Raw genomic sequence first — 22,609 nt, forward strand, 5'->3', positions numbered from 1 at the left:
TTCTTCTTTATGGATGTGTAATACTCCATTGTATAAATGTACCACAGATTCTTAATCCTGTTGTCTAACATAGAGGTGCATAAATTTTTTCGAATTAAGAGTTTTGGAACTCTCCGGATAGCTACCTAGGAGTGGAATTGCTGGGTCACAAGGTAGTTCCTTGTGATACCTCCATACCTCTCCTTGAGATACCTCCATACTGTTTTCCATAGTGGCTGCACCAATCTGCAATGCCACCAACAGTGCACAAGGGTTCCCTTTTCTCCACATCCTCACTAGCACTTGTTGTTTGTTGATTTATTGATGATAGCCATTTTGACTGGGGTGAGGTGGTATCTCATTGTGGTTTTTATTTGCATTTCTCTAATGATTAGTGAGGTTGAGCATTTTTTCATATGTCTGTTTGCCATCTGTATGTCCTCTTTAGAAAAATGTCTCTTCATGTCCTCTGCCCATTTTTCAATTGGGTTCTTTGTTTTTTTGGAGTTGAGTGAGTTTTTTATAAATGTGGGATATTAACCCCTTATTGGATATATCATTGGCAAATATCTTCTCCCATTCAGTAGGATCCCTTTTTGTTTTATTGATGGTTCCCTTTGTTGTGAAAAACTTTTCAGTTTGATGTAATCACACATGTTTATTTTTTCTCTTACTTCCCTTACCTGAAGGTATGTATCAGTAAATATCTTACACTGGATAATGTCTGTAAAGTTTCTTCCTTTATTTTCTTCTAGGAATTTTATGGTTTCAGATCTTACATTTAAATCTTTAATTCATTTTGAATTTATTCTTGTATATGGTGTAAGGAGGTGGTCCAGCTTCATTTTTTTGCATGTGTCTGTCCAGGTTTCCCAACACCATTTATTGAACAGACTGTCTTTACCCTACTGTAAATTCTTGCCTCCATTGTCATAGATTAAATAACCATATAGGCATGGATTTATTTCTGGGCTCTCTATTCTGTTCCATTGATCTATGTGTCTGTTTTTATGCCAGTACATGCAGTTTTGATTACTGTAGCCTTGTAGTATAATTTGATGTCAGGTATCGTTACACCTCCCACTTTGTTCTTATTTCTCAAGATTGCCGAGGCTATCCAGGGTCTTTTATGGTTCCATATACATTTTAGGATTATATGTTCTATTTCTGTGAAAAATATCCTTGGTAGTTTGATAAGAATTGTGTTGAATCTGTATATTGCCATAGGCAGTATGGACATTTTAACAATATTTATTCTTCCTATCCATGAACATGGTATGTGTTTCCATCTATTTGTATCTTCTTTAATTTCTCTCTTCAGTGTCTTATAATTTTCTGAGTACAGATCTTTTACTTCTTTGGTTAAATTTATTCCCAGGTATTTATAATCTTTGAAGCAATTGTAAATGGGATTGTTTTCTTAATGTCTCCTTCTGATATTTTACTATTGATATATACAAATGCAACTGATTTCTGAATATTAATTTTGCATCCTGCTACTTTACTGTATTCATTTATCAATTCTAATAGTTTTTGGTGAAGTCTTTAGGATTCTCTATATAAAGTATCATGTCATCTGCATAGAATGACAATTCTACTTCCTTCTTACCAATTTGGATGCCTTTTATTTCTTTTTCTTTTCTGATTGCTGTGACTAGAACTTCCAGCACTATGTTGAATAGAAGTGGAGAAAGTGGTCAACCTTGCCTTGTTCCTGATCTTAAGGGGAAGGTTTTAGCTTTTCCCATTGAGTGTGATGTTAGTTGTGGGTTTATCATATATGGCCTTTTTTATGTTGAGATATGGTCCCTCTATTCCCACTTTCTTAAGAGTTTTTATTATAAATGGTGCTGGATTTTGTCAAATGCTTTTTCTGCATCTATTGATATGATCGTGTGATTTTTATTTTTCATTTTATTAATGTGGTGTATCACATTAATTGATTTGCAGATGTTGAAACACCCTTGCATACCAGGAATGAATTCCACTTGATCGTGGTGTATGATCTTTTTAATGTATTGCTGAATTCTGTTCGCTGTTTTGTTGAGGATTTTTGTATATATGTTCATTAGGGATATCGGCCTGTAGTTTTCTTTTTTTGTAATGTCTTTGTCTGATTTGGGGATCAGGGTGATAGTGGCCTCATAAAAAGTATTTGGGAGCCTTCCCTCCTTCTGGATTTTTTGGAATAGTTTGAGGAGAATAGGTGATAATTCTTTTTTGAATGTTTTGTAAAATTCACCTGTAAAGCCATCTGGTCCAGGGCTTTTGTTTATTGGGAGCTTGTTGATTACTGATTCAATTTCCCTGGTGGTAATCGGTCAATTCAGGTTTTCCATTTCTTCTTGAGTTAACCTTGGAAGGTTGTATGCTTCTAGAAAATTGTCCGTTTCTTCCAGATTGTCTAATTTGTTGGCACGTAAATTTTTTGTATTTCTGTGGTGTCTATTGTCACTTCTCCTCTTTCATTTCTGATTTTATTAATTTGAGTCCTCTTTTTTTTTTTTTTTTTTTTTTGATGAGTCTGGCTAAAGGTTTGTTGATTTTGTTTATTTCTCTAAAAACCAGCTCTTTGATTCATTGATCTTTTGTATTGTTTTGTTTTGTCTCTATTTCACTTATTTCCACTCTGAGCTTCATTATCTCCTTCCTTGTACTCCCTTTGGGCTTATTTTGCTGTTCTTTTTCCAGACCTCTTAAGTGTGGAGATAAACTATTGTTGCATTGCTATGAATTTCCCTCTTAGGACTGCTTTCGCTGCATCCCTTAGATTTTGGGTCATCGTGTTTTCATTTTCATTTGTCTCAAGATATCTTTTGATTTCTTCCTTGATCTCATGGTTGACCCATTCATTATTTAGTAACATATTATTCAGCTTCCATGAATTTCTGTGTTTTCCAGTTTTTTTTCTGTAGTTGATTTCTAATCTCATAGCACTATGGTCAGAGAAGACAATTGGTATGATTTCAGTTTTCTTAAATTATCAAGACTGGTTTTGTGGCCTAACATGTGGTCTATCTTGGAAAATGTTCCATGTGCACTTGAGAAGAACGTGTATTCTGCAGCTTTGGGGTGAAATGCTCTGAAAATATTATTTAAATCCAACTGGTCCAATGTGCCATTTAAGGCCATTGTTTCCATATTGATTTTCTGTCTGGAAGACCTGTCCCTTGTTGTCAGAGGTGTGCTGAAGTCCCCTACTATGATAGTGTTACTGTTGATCTCTGTCTTTATGTCAGTCAATATCTGTTTTATATATATAGGTGCTCCTATGTTGGGTGCATAGATGTTTACTAGTGTTATGTCCTCGTGTCAGATCGATCCCTTTATTATTAGGTAGTGCCCATCTTTGTCTTTTAATATATTCTTCATTTTAAAGTCTACTTTTTCAGATATAAGTATTGTAACTCCAGCTTTTTTCTCATTTCCATTTGCATGAAATATCTTACTACAACCCTTCACTTTCAGTCTGTATGTGTCTTTTGATCTGAGGTGAGTCTCTTGTATACAGCGTATGCAAGGGTCTTGCTTTCTTATCCACTCAGCCACCCTATGTCTCTTGATTGGAGCATTTAATCCATTTACATTTAAAGTGATTATTGATCGGTACATAGTTATTGCCATTTTTTTAAATTTGTAGTTAGATTGCTTTCATCTTTCTTCTGTTTATACAAGCTGTTTTAATATTTCCTGCAATGCTGGCTTGGTGGTAATAAATTCCTTTAGCTTATTCTTTTCTGGGAAGCTCTTTATCTCTCCTTCAATTTTAAATGATAGCCTTGCTGGATAAAGCAATCTAGGTTGTAGGCCTTTGTTTTTCATCACTTTGAGTACCTCCTGCCACTCCCTCCTGGCCTGCAAAGTTTCTGTAGAAAAGTCATTTGATAGTCTTATAGGAGTTCCCTTGTGTGTAACCCTCTGGCTTTCTCTTGCTGCTTTTAGGATTCTCTCTTTGTCTTTAACCTTCGCCATTTTAAATGTAATGTGTCTTGGTGTGGACCTGTTTGGGTTTATCCTGCTTGGAACTCTCCGCACTTCCTGGGTTTGTGTGTCGGTTTCCTTCACCAGGCTAGGGAAATTTTCAGTCATTATTACTTCAACTATTTTCCCGATCCCTTGCTCCCTTTCTTCACCTTCTGGTATTCCTATGATGCGCATGTTGTTGTGTTTGATGTTACCCCAGAGGTCTCTTAAACTATTTTCATTGTTTTTTATTCTTTTTTCTTTTTGTTGTTCCCTTTGGGAGATTTTTGCTAACTTGTCTTCTAAGTCACTGATTCAGTCCTCTGCCTCATCTAACCTGCTGGTAATTCCTTCAAGTGTATTCTTTATTTCAGTTATTGTGTTCTTTAGTTCTAACTGGTTGTTCATTATGACTTCTCTATCCTTCTTTATGTTGTCACTAAGCTCCTTAAACATTCTTATCATCAGTGTTCTGAACTCTGTCTCTGATAGGTTGGTTACCTCTGTTTCATTTGGTTCCAATCTGGAGGCTTCTTCTGTTCTTTTATTCGGGACATGTTTCTTTGTTTCCACATTCTGGCTGACTCTCTGTATTTGCTTCCATGTATTAGGTAGATCCCTTAGGGTTCCTGGTTTTTGCTGGGTTATCTTATGTAGTATGTGTCCTTTATATTTGACTTGCACCACTTCCCTATTCTCCTGTACGTGTGCTCCAAAGGTGACCCTTGTGTTGTGTATATTGTTCTGTCAAGGTTGAGCTTTAATTGCATTTGGCTGGTCAGTAGGTGGGATTGACTCCTAGGCAGACTAGTTTTGAGACTTGGCTCTGCCCACAGTGGATGCTTTGCTGTGTGAGGGTTGACCGCTCAAATGAGGCTTGGCCTCTATGGGCTCTTGTGCCTGTACAGAATTCGCTCTGGGTGTGTTACTTGTAGGTCAAACCCAGTAATACTCTGGTTTGGTCTGGAGTTGGCCTCTTGGTGTGTTGAATCTTCTGCCTCTTGGGCTGGGCCCTTCAAGTAATCCTTGTACGAGTCTCTTAGCTGTTCTGTGTGATAAGCAGAGAGTCCTTTGATGGATTATAGATGTTCAATTTGTGATAGTTTGAACTCAAGAAGACCACCTCGCTTCCGCCATTCCTATGACCTATATCCTGTCTTTCATATTAATAAAGTTAACATCCATACTGCTTCAACAGGAGTCAATATATGTTTTAAAATATTTGAAAGAGTATGTCATGTTGTAGACCAAATAATCTAGGACACTGAGGCATGTATCTGAATTCCAGACCATGAAACAGGGAAAGAGAGAATGTCAGAATACTTATTCAATGTTTTATGGCTTAGACTGGAATATAGCATAATTCATGTGTGCTCACATTTCGTTGTGAAAATTAATACACCAGGACATACCTGGCCGCGATATAGGAAATAAAGACTCCAGGTGTGTGGTCATGTGCTAAGAAAAAGGGGCAAACAGATTTTATTTATTTATTTTTTGATGGTGGAGGCAACCAAAACTTACTATGACTTTTAAAATAGAATCATAGTATATTAGAATATTCAGTAGGATATGTTGACCATAGAGAAATAGCACAGTACAGTTAGTTCATAATAGCATAGGTTTGGAACCAAGATGCATGTTTTCCAACTGCATTTCTACATTCTGTTGACTTTGTGACCTTGAGTAATTTACCCAACTTCATTCTGTAGGTTTTCTCATCATGTGGCCTTGTCATGAGAATTAACGACTTAACACCTTTCAAGTATTGGACACACAGTAATTAATAATTGTTTTGCTATTAGCAAGAGTGAAAATGAACTCAAATTGGAATGGCTGGTCAGCTCAATAAGTTTTTACATTTGGATATAAATCCAAGTTTTTACATTTGCTCTAGGGCACAACTTTCAACACTGTTTATAACAGAAATAATTTCTGGATTGTGTCATTATTTAGGTGCTGTTATAAGTTATACAAACAAATTAGACTGGGCTTTATGGTCCTTTGTCCGGCTGCATGAGGCTTAACTTCTACACGTTATTTCTGGTCCAGTCAAATCAAATAATTCAAAGACCTGTGCATTCAGCCATATATAATTCTGCTTCTGTGAGTCTTTCTACCTGTGAGATCACCTTCATTTCTTCAAGTCCACATTCTACCAATTGTTTAATGCTCAGTTCAATACATAAAGCAAAACTTCGTGTCAGGTACGCTTTTCCAACTTTCAGAATTCTGTTCTTCCTTGATGGACTTCTAAAGTTTAATTTAAAATTGTAACTATAGGTTCCACTGTTTATAAACATACTAAGATGTAAGCTCCTTATGGATGTTATCTTTGTTGCATTTATTCTTAGGAATATTTGTCGTTGCTTTGAAATATCATGAAAGTAGTCATTGTCATTTTAGACTTTGCTTTTGAAATTTAAGAACAGTGGGAAACATTCAGTAGCTTCCCATAAACATTTGTTGAATTTAACTAGATGTAATTTGAATCCCCAGATATGCCAACAATGGTATATTTTACATTGCCTATGACCAATCAATATGTGTAGCTGAGTATGTGTTAACACCCACCATTGAATATCTAATTGGATTCCAGGTACGATACTAGCTATTCTATATATGTTATTTTATTTCATCCAACTGAATTAAAAGAAAGCTCTGTGAAGATTACAATTTCTTCGTATATGAAAAAACGTAGTCACGAGAAATGTCTTTGTAATTGTCAGAGTTGATATCTGTATTTAGGTCTGTCTTCAAACTTATTTCTTTGCATGGTAAATATTTGAGCTGAAATAATAAATGGAAGACTGATACACTTACTGTCTGAATGAATTTCTGCAAGGTAAACTCCTAAACGTCTTACTCGAATGTGCTTTCTAGGGCGACCCCAAGAATGACTCCTGGATCTTCACGCTGGCCGTGCTTCTGAGCAGCAGCTTTGTCTACAACAGCATGAGCACCATCAACCACCAGGCGCTGGAGCAGCTGCAGTATCCTTCCAGGAACTGAACCCCTGGGTCGTTGAGTCTATAGGGTTGGAGATCGACGCAGGTTCTCCTTCTGTCACTTAGTTGCCTTTGCTGAAGCAGAAGAACCTGGGGCAAAAGGGAGTGTTTATAATAACTTTTTGTTAGAGAAATGTGAGATTTGTGGGGAGGAAGTTCCTTTTCCTTAGCCAAATTGTAGTTATGTGACAGAACTGACAGAACTCATCAGGGCAAAGTCCTCCCCTTCCCCGGAAGAAGTAGAAGATTCCTCAGAGTTTGTGAGTTTCTTTCCAGACTTTATCTGGTCTGTCCGGGATTTCACCCTGGAGCTGAAGTTAAACGGTCGCCCTATCACAGAAGATGAGTACCTGGAGAATGACTTGAAGCTGATTCCAGGTATCAGAGCATGGCCTGGGCAGTGGATGGTCCAATAGGGGGTGGGAGGTACCAAACATTGTCCATCATCTCTGGGGTTGCTTGTATTTGAGATTAGATTGAAGTCTGTAGAAATAGTGACTGGAAGGTGGGATAAAAAGCTCTAGGGACTGGAGTCAGGTAAGAAAAGCAGAGCCTAATGTAGAGTATAACTATTTAAAACCATTTGTTCTTCACACAATTTAGCATCCAATTGTAACTTAGAATACAGTGGGTGCTAAAAACCTTCTAAAGACCAGACACTTGTGTTCCCTATTTTGGCTTCTGCTTTGCTGTGTTGAGGAAAACAACTGAGCAGATACTTGTTATGCATGAAATTGCAACGAAAAGCCTATCTAATAAAAACAAATAAATTTGCATACAAATAGATATTATTCTTTAGAAATAGGGCTATAGCTTTCAATTGACTGGATAGATACCCTGTTTCCCTGAAAATAAGACCGGGCCTTACATTAATTTTTGCTCCATTGGGGCTTATTTTCAGGGGATGTCTTATTTTTTTCATGTACAACAATCTACATTTATTCAAATAAGTCATGTTATCTTCGTAACATGTTTATAACATACTAAATGTGTTCATCTGGCTGAGATCTTAACTGGGGTTTATTTTTGGGGCAACACCGTATGGAATCTACAAAGATAACTTTATGTTTGTTGTTTTTTAAAAGATTTTCTTGGAGAAGGGGAACACTGCATTTTTCCCAGGAGCCATCAGATCTAAGACAATTTGTTGTCCTTCAATCTTAGTTGTGGAGGGTGCCGTTCAGCTTCAAGTTGTTGTCCTTCAATCTTAGTTGTGGAGGGCGCAGCTCAGCTCCAAGTTAGTCACCGTTTTCAATCTAGTTTCAGGGGGGCACAGCTCACCGGCCCATGTGGGAATCGAACCGGCAACCCTGTTGCTCAGAGCTCACACTCTAACCAACTGAGCCATCTGGCCTCCTGGCTTTATGTTTTGAATGAACCTCAAGAAATATATGTCTTTTCAATCTATGCTTTTACAATATTTCTAATAATTATGAGAATATTTCATTTTACTTTCTATGTCATAGCTTTCTATTAATTTCCCCATGCTAATAATTTCAAAATAATAAATTATTTTAATGGGTTATATTTATGTGGGTGAGTATCTAATGACCGTGAGAGAAATATCAAATCCATTTTATTTATTCCTGTCCTCATGTTTCTATTTATGCTTTCTCAAAAACACTTAATGAGAAATTGGCTAGGCAGAAGAGAAATACTATCAAATTAAATACAGTTCTTTAAAGAATACAGATATTAGTAGTAACATCTTAAAATTACATTTCAGTTTTATTTAGTCTTCAGAGGTTTTTGCTAAAAACAAAAGCTGTTGCATACACAAGATTTTTTAGCATCCAAACAGTTTTCCGTAAATAATCAGGATGTCATTCCTAATATTGCTCCATTATCCCTTGTTTGTGGCTCTTCCTTTTGTCCCTCAACTCAGTTTCTACGTGGAATCAAGTCGCTCAAACTCTTACATTTGAACTCCTTTTCTGTTAGTTATTCAGTAAGCCATATAGACAGTTTAAGCCTGGGAATAACGGCAATAAGCTTCTTATTGCCATATTAGATCTCTCCTCAAATTTCTACCCAGAGTTGTATCATTGGTGAGTTTGATGTTTTAAGAAGCATTGGATCTCTATACTAAGGGAGTTATAAATAGAACTTCTATTTATAGATGGCAAAGATACACTAGATGGCAGAAATATGAAAATCGGTCATTAAGTCTTTGCATACCTTGTCCTCAGATTCCTTGTAATCATCTCTGTTTTCTTTTTTTCTTTAGGCAGAAATCCCAAAGTCCCAATGTCCAATCTTCCCAGAGTGGGCATCGGCATTTCTTCCCTAAACGGAAGTGTTTTGTCTTTGACCGGCCAACAAATGACAAAGAACTCCTACCCAATATTGATAATGTGACAGAAACACAGCTGGAACCTGAATTCCAGGAACAAACGAAGAATTTCTGTTCTTATATCTTCAGCCAGGCGAGAACCAAGAACCTCAGAGAGAGAATCACGGTCACTGGGAAACGTGAGTCTCCTCTTCACATTTCTGTGAGGCCTAACACATATTGAATAAATCATGCGATGTGTCTTTTCAAGCATTTTAGTTTGATTCTATATAGAATTATAGGTCTACTAATATTAAATACCCGATGAAGAAATATTTGTATTTTATAATTACCACACTTTTTTGGATTTACTAATTCCTGTCCAAAATTGCAAACTTTATCTAATATCTGTGGCTTCCACCTATGTGATAAAGTGCTCTACTGATAATGAATTCTCTAAGGAGGTATAAAAATATATATACTATTTTCTCAAGGGAAGTCCTGCACAATAAATGTAATTTGTAAGGAGAATACAAAATATATTTTGGGAATTTAGAACAGTCCATTAACAAATATTAGCCCATGAATACCTGAAACTATATATCTCATTAACCCTGCCTATCTATTGATCTACCTGTGTAAACAATTTTGCTTTTAATTTTTTAATGGGAAACTATGTTATCCAGATACCCTTCAGTGTGATAGATGAAGGTCGATACTTAATTTTATTTTAGCCCTGCGGTCTGAAGAACCATAAAGTTTAAGAGTCAGTAGAAAACTGAAGATGATGCTAGAAGAAGGGAGGGTGCGTGTGTGTGTGTGTGTGTGAGCGTGAGAGAGGAGAGAGAGAGAGAGAGAGAGAGAGAGAGAGAGAGAGAGAGAGAGAGAGAGAGAGAGAGATTGACAGAGAGACAGAGAAATATTCAGAAATGTAGCCTTAGAATCTTGGATCCTCTTGAGTGATAACTTTAAATTCATCCTCTAAATTTCCTGGCTTATTCAGGGCTAGGGACTCTGGTGGTGACCTATGTGGATGCCATCAATAGTGGAGCAGTACCTTGTTTGGAAAATGCAGTGACAACTCTGGCCCAGCTTGAGAACTCAGCGGCTGTGCAGAAGGCAGCCGCCCACTACAGTGAGCAGATGGCCAAGCGAGTGAGGTTCCCCACAGACACACTCCAGGAGCTGCTGGAGCTGCACGCAGCCTATGAGAGGGAAGCCATTGAAATCTTCATGAAGCACTCCTTCAAGGATGACCAGAGGAAGTTCCAGAAGGAGCTTGTGGTACTTTGTCTTAGTATTTATTGACCTTTTGTGACTCTTCCTCTTAAACAATGAAGCCTAGAAATGCTGATATTGACCTCCATTGTTCCTCTCTTACTCATGGATCAAGTAGTTAGGAACCAAATTTCTCTTAACAGACTCTAATTCCAGGGTCTTTTCAACCTCTATTGCTTCTTGTTGCATCCTTGAAAACAGAAACATTGAATGCTGCAGCTGCAACAAAACATTGAGATTTGGTAATGCAACTCCAGTATTTTTGATGAAGAACCTGAAAGGCAGGGAGGTTAAAAAGATTTCCCCTGAATTGCAGAGATTTTTAGGGTTATGAGTAAATCAAGTCTCATGATTCCTGTTTTATTCCCCGTTCCCTCTCCAACAGAATGCTTTTCTCATGAAGACCACAGTTAAACTTCTTTCTATCATATTCTTCAGAATTTTATCTTCTCTGTTCCTTTCTTCTGGTGACATCCCTTTATTTTCCCTTGTAGGAAATCCTAAAGAATAAGAAGGAGAGTTTCTTGCTGCAGAATGAAGAGGCATCTGCTAAATACTGCCAGGCTAAACTTGATCAACTCTCAACGGCCCTAATGGAAAGGATTTTAGCAGGAACATTCTCTGTTTCTGGCGGTCACAAGCTTTACCTGGAAACAAAGGAAAGGATTGAACGGGACTATTGGCAAGTGCCCAGGAAAGGAGTGAAGGTGAGGAAGAAGGGGAGCATGGGATCCTACAAATTAAAGTCGAAAGGGGGGTGGTCTTCCTGAAAATCTCAGAGGACAGCACCAGCTGTGGGTAATAAGAAAGTATGGGGATATCATGTCACCTTTAGTTTTTAAGGTCCACTATTTGCTCTTTCTTCCTAAATAGAGTAGAAATATTTAAAAATGAGTAAGAGTTTCTGAAATCCACAAGAGACAGAACAGAAATAATCATTTCTTCATGTAACAACATGACATTCAGTGTGCCAATGCAGATGATTTACTAGTTAAAGTCTGTCTTTCCATTCAAAGCTGATAAAACGTGAAAAAGTAGTCAAACATGTAGAAAATTGTATACAGAGTTATAATACGTATGAATCTGTGAAAATGGGTTTTATAGGTGGTGGTAACACATTACAATAATAATATAATAATAATAACAAAAAGTAATAATAATAATGCAACTAATATATATCGGACTGTTATTGTTATAGGCATAACATTAAGCTCTTTCCCTAGACTTTTAAATTTGAAACCTAAAATAGCATTAAGAAGCATCTACACTTATTGTCAACATTTTCCACATTAACCGAGAGGCACAGATGGGTTAAAACAGCTTGCCTAAAGTCATAGCCCGCAAGTGGCAGAGGAGAACAGTACCCCTAGAGACAATATTTCACATTGGGAAGGCAAATATTAAAAAAACACCCGAGACTGTGGGTTTGTAGAATGGAACAGGGTTCTCACCGGCTGGTACCTGGAGTGGGTAGAAGGAAGTGGCACTGGGAGAGAGACAGGAGGGATGCAGGAAGCAAGGGATATGGACAACCCGTGGTGACTCTACAGAGCTTGCACACACTTTGTTTGGAACCACTGTAGAGTTTTAAGCATGAAGGAAAAACTACGTAGACATTCTAGTTTTTGCAGCAGCATTCTCCCCACTGGAGATGGAAGTTCTTTGCCCTTTCTTATTTCCTCAGGCGAATGAGGTATTTCAGAGGTTCCTGAAGTCACAGGCAGCCATAGAGAAATCCATCCTGCAGTCAGACAAAGCTCTCACTGATGGGGAGAAGGCCATAGCAGGTAAGGGGCGGGTCTGGGCTCACAATGGGCAGGCAGGTTCCTGCAATGCCCTTCGGCAGGTGTGAGAGAAAACCTTCCTGCAACAAGGAACTTCCTCTTCTGTGGAACAGAGTCTGCTAAATCTGAAAACCACAGGGGAGTTGTAGTTGTACCTCAGCCAGGCCAGGCCTTTCCCATCACATTCTGCAGTGTGCTCACGCTGGTGTGGACACGGGGGGAACTCAGGGATTTCCCACCGGCCCTTCCAATTTGGTTTGGTCTCCTTCTCCTTTGGGAGGGTAAAGGTCCATCCTCACTTAATTTTCCTCCTTCTCTAAAACCTTCCTGGGGCAGAGGAGCGGGCCAGGAAGCGGGCAGCTGAGAAGGAACAGGAGCTGCTGCGGCAGCAACTGCAGGAGCAGCAGCTGCAGATGGAGGCACAAGAGAGGAGTCTCCAGGAAAACATCATCCAACTGAAGGAGAAGCTGGAGAGGGAAAGAGAAAACGCAATAAGAGAGCAGAAGATGATGCTGGACCATAAACTGAAGGTAAATCCAGCTGCAGCCTCAGCTGTGCTCCATGGTCATTGTCCTGGTACCTCGGTGGGAGGGATGAAGGTTTCAGCAAGGCCATGGAGGGAAGTACCGTTGCCATTTACTGCTGTGATTTATTGAAGCCTGAATCCTTTGACCTCTTCTCCTTCTCTCCTCCTCTTCCTTCTCTTCCTCCTCCTTCCCCTCCTTTCTCCTTCTCCTTCTCAGCTTTGAATTCATAAACTTTGGAGGAAAGTATGGCTCCTCCAAGTCTTTGGAGAATATAAATAGGTTTGAGCTGTCATTTTGGGAGATTTTAAATTGATTAAACACATATTCCTCTCATGTGTATTTCATATGAGCAGCAACTGGTTTGCTTTGTCAACATCATTGCCAATTATTAGGAACCCTACTACCACCCAAAGACCTGAGGTACACCTACGCTGACGATAATTATCAGAAATGTCCAGACTTCAAATTACAGGGACGTGACAGCATTAACCTTGCTGCATTGTCTCCAAATGTGGATAGTTTATCCAAGTTATCATATGGCATAGGTAGAATGCTGATTGTCTATCTGGAATTATATGTTTATAACAGATTTCTAGAACAGCTTGTAAGTCCCAGTATTTCTAAAATTTGGTTGATTGTATTATCCCAGTGGGAGTGAGAATTAGCGCCCGCAGACCAGCTTACTTCTCAACTGGTGTTTTTTGACTGGAACATATTACATTTGTCCTCATGTCAGGTTTCGTGTTCTTACAAAACCCTAATGGTTTGTGAATGTTAATAGGCTGTAATCTCTGCTTCCTCTCAATGTTCAGGTTCTAGGCATGACATATTCCTTTTCTAAAATTCTCCTTGCTTTTGTCAGAGAGAACAATTTTAGTCATAAATCAAGGATACCTTGGCCACGTTCTTAAATATAAAATATGATTCTTAGAAACTAGGTTATTTTTAAAGTTTTACTTCCCTCCTCACTTTCTCTTTTTTTTTTTTATTTTATTGTTTAGGCCCAAAGAGATCTGCTTATTGAAGGATTTGGAAAGGAATCTGATGAGATGAATGCAGAGAGAAATAATTTGAAAAGATTGGTTGTTACTGCTCAAAATGATGCTACTCCCTGGTTAGCAAGAACTTTAGACAAAATAGACAGGGAGAGCACTGCAATAATTCTGTTCCTCCTCATTTTCTTGCTAATCTTGTGTCAGGCATGAGCTCACTATTTAAAAAGAAATAGTTCTCCTTTTAAAGAAATTATGTGGATACATGCTCTGTCCTATTTTTGGTGTGTATGCGTTTTGCTTTCATTCAGCCAAATTTTAAGCATAAAAAGTGCATATAGAGGATTTAATGCCTGGCCCACATTAGGTACAATAAATACACGTACATTTTGATATAGCACATTCACTTTTTGGAAATATGCATGTGAAAGATTATTTATATATATATATATATATATATATATATATATATATATATATATATATATATATAAAAGATTGACAAAAGATTGGAAACTACTTAAATATTCATCCATATAAACTGGTAATATAAATTTAGCATGTACATATACTGGAATACTATGTAGCCAGTAAATAAATTGAGAGTGTAACTCTATTTTTACAAATATAGAACAGTTTTGAAATATACCATAAAGTGAACACAAGGTGAGTATAACATAAAAAATGTAATTATTTTGTGCAAACTTATGTATGTGCACATAGAATATATCTGGAAAGATTCTTAGAAACTAGTATCCTTGGTTACTTCAGGGGAGAACTCAGTGTCATGAGGGTGGAATAGAAGTATGCTTTTCATATATACTCTATTTTTTTGAATATTGTAAGTAATACTTATATTGTCATTTCATAAATAACAAAAAATGTAAAGTATGACACCACCGCTACTACTAATAAAAAGAATGTGAAATTGGCTATTCAGTGATGAAATTGCTCGTTGCTTCTAGAAATGGCATCAGCCTGCACAATGAAGGGTCTGTGATTAAGATGAGTGTGAGAGAAGGCATAACATTTATATCCTAATCTTGTTTTTATTTTGGCCTTGGTTCTTAGTCTCTTACATTTGATTTAAAACTAAGATATAAACTTTTATGTTGCCTTTTGAAATCTCAGAAGAGTAACGTCTAGTTTCTATCTTTGAATTATGCTTTTAAATTATTGGAAACAAATTACCCAGCTTAAGAATATGCACCGCGAGAGGGATCCCATCATCCTTAAAAGTGCAGTGGTGGCCTCTCTACTGTAAGGAAGAGCAGAGGGACATGTGCCATTGCAGAGCTGGGTGCCCTGGTGATGTTGGAGATGATAAGCCCCTGTCTGACTTATCTCACTTAGCATAATGTGCTCAAGGTTCATCCGTGTCCTTTCTAATGGATAAATAATATTCAATTGTGTATATATACCATATATTTTTATACATTCATTTATTGATGGGCATTTAGATTGTTTCAATGTCTTGGCTATTTTGAACAATGTTGTGATAAACATGGCAGTGCGTATATCTCTTTGAAATATTACTTTCATTTCCTTTTAAAAAATCAGCATGCATTGATGTCTTAAGAGCAAATGAAAAGGCTTTCAAAAATATGGAACAATTTATTCACATATCTCTGCTAATACTCATTAAGGTATACTTAGTTTCAATTATTTGCAGTTTGTTAAATTCTTCTTTTTGACCTGCCTTTGTCCTGGATTCCGTGAAGAGGGAAAGGCAACGATCATGTCCTCATGCAGCTTGTAATCTATGGGTAACTTACAAAGTATATAAAAATAGATAGCATTGTTTAGGGAGTAATCGATGCTGTGAATGTGTATTTCTGTTGTTGTGCATAGTGATTACAAATTATTGGGCAGAGTCTGACAAGTATCCTGTGATTTCAAAATATGTTGGGAATTTTTAGGGAAGAGCATGGAGGGGTCTACTTTACCTATTACAGTATTCTGTTATAGGGTTCCACACACCCTAAATGTCTGATATCAGTGGAATTTCTTGCCCCCAAAGAGGAGAAGTCCTGCCCACTAATTGGCTTAAGATCTCAGTAAGGTGGGTACTAGACTGAAGAGGATGGAGGAGCTTAGGGAAGTCAGACAAAGGCCTTAGGAAATACAGGTGTAAGGTAAATGAATAAGGGGTCTTGTGAAAGGAGTCCTTCAGGAGCACAATAAACTTTATTACCCCAGTTCATGAAGTTTCTGGGGTAGGTGGGCTAAGCAGGACATTGTATTGAGCCTTAAGGGAATCTATAGAGATGTCGAAAGACTGGGAAGTAGCTTATGGAGCAACTTGTCCAACCCCACCACTGGCAATGTTTGGTGACGCTGAGGAAGAGGGTGAAAATGAATCAGTGTTAAGGGTTGAATGTGTCACCCCAATATCAGTGAGAAATGTGGTAAGGTGCCTTTCAACTAACAAGGTAAATATCCCCTTGCAAATTAAGTGAGAATTAAGGGCAGGGAAGATCTACTTCCTCAGAGGAAAGGTGAAGTATTCCTCCCATGAAGAGGGTATTTAGGGTTTTTCCTCCTTTTGAGGGCTGGACATTCCCAAACTCGACAGCCTTTTTCTTCACAGAAGAAATGGGGGCCTATACTTTAGGGTCCTGTCTTGATTTAAACTTCTATTTGTTTTCATTGTAAAGCCATGCGCTTGGGTTCTGTATTTTCTATTTTATTAGAAATGTTACCCTAATAGTGCTGGGCTAATGTCTGAAGTTCAGACATCTCAACATTTTACCAGTAGACATTCTTTTGTTATGTCACTAAGCTCAAGACTTAGACCATTCAAAAAGCCTGTGGCCAGAGAAAAGGATGTTTGGTAATTAATTTCAAGCCCTGAGTGCTCTTTCCAAATAGTTTCTAATCTGTGGCAATAATTTGCCACAGTTTTACCTTTTACTTGTTTACAATTTTGAATACATGACATAATCTGTTTTAATAGAATGAACTTTGACATGGCTCCTAAAAGTTTTTCCTTAACTCTTTTTCTCTGCCTGGACCCAGCAGTGGTTTGAGATCCCTCTTTTGAGATGGCATACCATGTAGTTTTCTTAAACCAAGGAGAGGCATCTCTCAGTCCCACAGACAAGTAGGTAAGTTGATATAAGTTGGGGACTCTCAGAGATTACTCATCCAAGATAGCCTGAAATGGTCAATACATTTCTTTCTTTTCTTTTAGGAGTTTGGTAAATCTTTAGTTATACATTTGAACCAAGACCAAGGCTTACATGCTACTACCTCGATTTAGTCTTGGTTGGGATTAGGTGGTGGGAGTGGAGTGTGCATCATCTACAGAGGGTGGAGATCCAACTAATTTAGTCATCAGTGAAACTGAAGAGCGGGAGAGCATTCTGAAGGGGAAGAAAAAGAGTGAGGAGGGTGTATGAAGGCACTGTAAGATAGGGTGTAGGGGATTGAGTTTTGGGGGGAATAAGAAGGATCTCAAGGTCTGAATTGGTGATATTGGGAACTTTTTGTTCCAAGATTCCTCTAAGATGATAAAAAGGAACTCACACTCAACATAACTAAGTACACAGTACAACGATGCACCATGAATAGGTGAAAGCAAAAACAACAGAGAGCTGGTAGAGACCTTTAGAGTCTTTAGACACAGAATTATCAAAGCACATTAAAAATACTTAAGTTCTCTATGTTTAGAGAAATAAAGACAAATTTGAAATTGTCTGCAGGAAATGATAAATTAGAAGATTATATAATGTATTTGAAAATGAGCGTATTGAACTTCTAAAGAGAGAAATTCAAATAATTGAATGAAAAACTCAAAGAATATGTTTAGAGGCAGATTAGGCACAATTGAAGAAAAATTGATTGAGCTGGAATACTCGTACATATCAGAAAAAAACGATTAGGGTGAAAGGTTGGTAATAGAGAGGATGGAGCAGGTGTTCTAACCAACACGTAATCAGAAGTAGTAGCTGAAGAAAGAGAAATGGCAAAAAAGCAATGTTTGAATATAATGTCAGAGAATTTTCCAGAACTTTAAAACCATTCTTGTACAGATACAGAATTTAATGAATGTTTAAAAAAAAAAAAAAAGTAAACCTACCTCTGGGCAATCAGAGAAAAATTATGGCATCTAAATGAGAATGTCTTAAAAACATCTACAGAGCATGCAACTACTTACTTCAAAGCAAGACATAGCGAAAGCTGACTTCTCAGTAGCATCAATGGAAGGCAACCAATAGTGCATGAAAGAAATAGTGCAGGTGGGAAAGAAATAATTATTAAACTAAATGCATGCAGATAAAAATTTTCCAAAAATGTGTGCAAAATTCAGATTTGGAGGAGAGTTTACTACAAGCAGATTGACTCTTAAAAGGTTCTAAATATTTTACTTTAGGCAGAAGTAAAGATCTCCCAATTAGAAAGTCTGAAAAACAAAGCAAAGGAAGATGCAACACAGCAGTCGATATGTGAAGTAGTCAATAAATATTGACAGCATGAAACAATCATGATAATGTATGGTGGAATTAAAACAAGAAGATAGAATTAACATAAAATAATTCAAGGAGAGTCGGTATATAGATGAAGCGTTCTAAAGTTCTTGATGTATTTTGCAAGGTGAGTAATTTTCAGTTTCGTGATTTAATTCTAAATATTGTCATTTATAATATAAACAATTAAAGAACAGAAAAAGAATTTAATTTCCATACTAGGAAATATAAAAATGATTTTAAAACATGTCAGTAAGTCAGAAAAGTCACAGACCAAAAATGTCAGTAAAGTTAGAAATCATTTTAAAAACATGATAAAGACATTTGGCCTAATGTATTAATGTAGAACCTTACACCCAACAACAGTAGAATGCTCATCTTTTTAAGGCATCCTTGGAACCGTCACATGAAGTTTGCATACACTAAACCAGAAAAGCAGGATTAGAAATGTCATAGGTCAGATTCTGTAGAAGCAAAACCTCAGGGACAGAGTCATATGCAAGTAAATTATTGAGAGGGCTTTTCAGAGAAGGGGTAAGCAGAAAAGGGCAAGACAATAAAAATTAAAGAGGCTGCTGTCTAGGTGGAAATTGGCTTCAGCCTGGTCCCATGGGATCTCTGTAGCACACAGAGCACCGGAGTTGATCCCTCCTTGGAGCAAAGGGGCTGGAATCTGTACCACTTGTCAGGGATTGCGTGGGGGCCATCATCTTAGTCAGAGCATCTCCCATTTCAGTCAAGGAAATTAATTCTCCAGAGAAGAGGGCGAACCAACCCGTTGTAACAACCAAATCTGTTTCCAGACATTGGCAAATGTAACCTGGGTGCAAAAACCCACATTTAGAATATACAGAGCTGAAAAAAGTAAAACTGTGTCTATTGAATCATATCTGAATCTCAAAATAGGTCTTTCAGGGTCTAAAGAGCCACAGTGGCTAGAAAAACACAGGGAAGAAGGGGTCACTTGTCAACGTGTGATGCAGATGTCTTCTTTGCCTCAAGATATGTTTAAGCTACCTCTCTGTGTAGAAAATAAAAGTAACACGAGTCAACCCACTGACTCATGCTGTACTACCTCAGGTCTCTTTTGTTCCCCTTATCAGTTGGTAAGGAAGTAGGCCTTATTCTATTAAATTTTTTTCAATGTTCATTCTTTTCTTTTTAATTCAGAATAATATTGAGTAAATAATTGAACTCAGAACAAAATCCAAAAACTCTCAGTAGCAGCACAAAACAAATCTAAGCAAAATCCCTAAGCTTCCTTGGTTTTACATATTTGTCACAGAGACAGTGGTTCTTTGGAGTCACATAACCATGAAAGGCAAACCTAACACAGATGATATTAGTGATGATGGCAGCAACAAATAAAATACCAAAAAGAGGACAACATCATCAGTTCACATTTTGTGTATGGTCAATGGATTTTCCAACGTTACAAAGTAGAGAGCAAAGGCATACGTTCCTGACTGACATCAAAGTGGGAAGTTCTCAGTGGTTGCATTTTATCGCTCAAGAAGTGTTGACCACTGATCATGTGCTAGGCACTGAGGATTCTGCGGTTAGCATAACAGCCACGGTCCCTGTGCTCATACAGTTTTTAGTTCAAATATGACATTAAAACAAGTTATACAAGTAAATGTAATATTGAATTTCTGATAAGCATTGTAAAGGAATAGTACAGCATGCCATAAGTATAGAAAGAAATCCAATTCAGATTAGTCAGTCAGAAGTCTTCCCCTGGTGAAATGAGATTTAAGATGAATTTTCAGTATGAGCACAAATCGGAAAGAAATGAAAGACATGAGTTCCATGCAGAAGGGAAGTTTGTGTACAAAACGATTCCTGACTGGTAAAAAGTTGGTGTGTTTGGTATGAGAATAAAGGCCCACGTGCTGAAGCTGACATAACAGATGATGACGAGAGGGGGCTGCAGAAGCCAGATTGTAGGATCTTGCAGCCCTGGTATGAGGAATGCAAGCTTATAAGACTTTGGTGTAGAAAAAGTGACATGATTTAATTTTTGTTTTAAAAAATTCACCATGACTACTGCATGGACGTGACTTAGGACTGCCCCAACTGATTCTTCCTGGACATGCAGTCAGCCCTAAAAATAGGCCAACCGGTGGCTTCTTAAAATTATCAGGCTGTGTGTAAAAGATTTAAAATGCTATGTGCCAGATACTTGCTCTTGAAAAACAACAAGGAGCTGGAACTCTTAAATGTAATGTTTCTCCCCTGGATCTCTCCAAATTGCACACACTTCCAGTCATTACTTTTTTCTGGCTTTAGTGAGATATAATTGATATGCATATCAAACATTCTGCAAGCTGAGGGTGAGCAGTAATTCAGTTTTAATATGATCTAGAATAAATGTTTCCAACCAGAAAAGCAATCCCTTATGTCATTCAAGGCCACTGGACAGGCATTTGGAGGAAATGTAATTCAGATTGAAACTGAAAGCAATGGAGAACTACTTTGCTCACAGGTTCATTTGCAGGAAATCAACCACCTTTCTCTAGATGCAAAACAGGAAGCTGGTTTTGGAAAACTAAATGCACAGCAGGATGTGTAAAATGTGTTTAGACAAGTAAATGATTCTTGTTAGCCTGTGGTCTTTAGACACCACAGTTTCCTTCCATTGGAGCCAGTTGTATTTCACGGGTCAGAAAAGTTCAAAAGTGCAACGCTGCTTGTCTGAGAACTTCCCTAAAATTCCAGAGTGGTGTAATTAGAAATAGGATTTTAATTTCAGCTGCATCCCTTTGTCCTCCTGTGGTACATTTTGCCACACAGTTTCCAAAGCAAAGTTACCCGTATGCTATTTGAACTCTTAGAGTGTTTTACATACAGCCTCCTTCTTTTCACAGCAGAATAGATATTGTGATGACATATTATAAAATGATAAAACAAGGTTTATTATTTTAACATCTGACCCCTGGTTCTTGATAGACAGGGAAATGTGCATATTTGCAAAAATTCATTAATATGCCTACTGGAGCAGAGGGGGAGGCTACACGACTGTAAGTGGCAGCAGAAACCTAAGCAATAAAAAAAAATGTTGCTTTATCTATAAATGTTTTCAGATTTTTGGGTAGATACCCAGGAGAGGGATTGCTGGGTCATATGGTAATTCTATGCTTAATTTTTTGAGGAACCTCCACACTGCCTTCCATAATGGCTGCACCAGTCTGCATTCCCACCAACAGTGTATGAGGGTTCATTTTTCTCCACAGCCTCTTCCACACTTGTTACTATTTGTCTTGTTGATGATAGCCATTCTGACTGGGGTGAGGTGATATCTCATTGTGGTTTTTATTTGCATTTCTCTGATGATTATTGATGTTGAGCATTTTTTCATATGTCTATTTGCCATTTGTATGTTCTCTTTGGAGAAATGTCTCTCCAGGTCCTCTGCCCATTTTTCAATTGGGTTGTTTGTTTTTTTGTTGTTGAATTACATAATTTCCTTGTATATTTTGGATATTAGCCCCTTATCAGAGGCACTGTTAGCAAAAATCTCCCATTCAGTTGGTTGCCTCTTTATTTTGTCGATGGCTTGGAATGTCAACCTCCACCCTTTCACTATGAGTCTATGCTTGTCCTTGTAGCTGAGATGTGTCTCTTGAAGACAGCATATAGTTGGGTTTAGTTTTTTTATCCAATCTGCGACTCTGTGCCTTTTTATTGGTGAGTTCAGTCCATTTACATTTAGGGTGATTATTGATATGTGAGGATTTCCTTTCATTCTATCTTTAGTTTTCTGGTAAGGCTGTGTCTCCATTGTTTCTTTGCCTTTTTGTTGTTGTCTATTATTTCTGTGTGGTGGTATTCTATGATGTCTCCCTCTGTTCCTTCTTTTATTTCAGTATATATTTCAGTTCTGGATTTTTTTTGAGTGGTTACCCTTAAGTTTATGTAAAAGAAAGTTTGATATTTAGAGTATTCCATTTTCTTCAGCACGCTTACTTTCTCCATTCCCATATTCCGGTTCAGGGCTTTACTCTCCCCCTTTTTATGTTTCTGTTGCCACAAATTGTCCCTGTTGATGGTGGTCGAATAGCCTCCTTTAGCATTTCTTCTAGTGCAAGTCGTGTATTAGAGAATTCCCTCAGCTTCTGTATGTCTGGAAAGGTCTTTATTCCTCCTTCATATCTAAAGGATATCTTTGCTGGATATATTATTCTTGGCTCATAATTTCTCTCTTTCAATAGTTTGAATATTTGGTTCCACTCCCTCCTGGCTTGTAGAGTTTCTGCTGAAAAATCTGCTGATAATCTAATGGGCTTTCCTTTGTAAGTTACTGTCTTCTTTTCCCTGGCTGCCTTGAGGATTCTTTC

General features: G+C 37.6%; 1 pseudogene across 1 annotated transcript; it reads left to right on the top strand.

The window, feature by feature from the left end:
* The first annotated feature begins 6,829 nt into the window (after positions 1-6,829).
* Positions 6,830-14,235, top strand: LOC109439377 (guanylate-binding protein 6-like; annotated as a pseudogene). The gene is made up of 8 exons (XR_012497296.2): positions 6,830-6,935; positions 7,132-7,328; positions 9,178-9,422; positions 10,226-10,506; positions 10,995-11,207; positions 12,185-12,287; positions 12,621-12,814; positions 13,813-14,235. The product of XR_012497296.2 is annotated as a guanylate-binding protein 6-like (transcript).
* The last annotated feature ends 8,374 nt before the right edge of the window (positions 14,236-22,609 follow it).

Source organism: Rhinolophus sinicus, chromosome 14 (assembly GCF_057876585.1).
Source record: "Rhinolophus sinicus isolate RSI-liver-muscle chromosome 14, RSI-T2T, whole genome shotgun sequence".
NCBI lineage: Eukaryota > Metazoa > Chordata > Mammalia > Chiroptera > Rhinolophidae > Rhinolophus > Rhinolophus sinicus.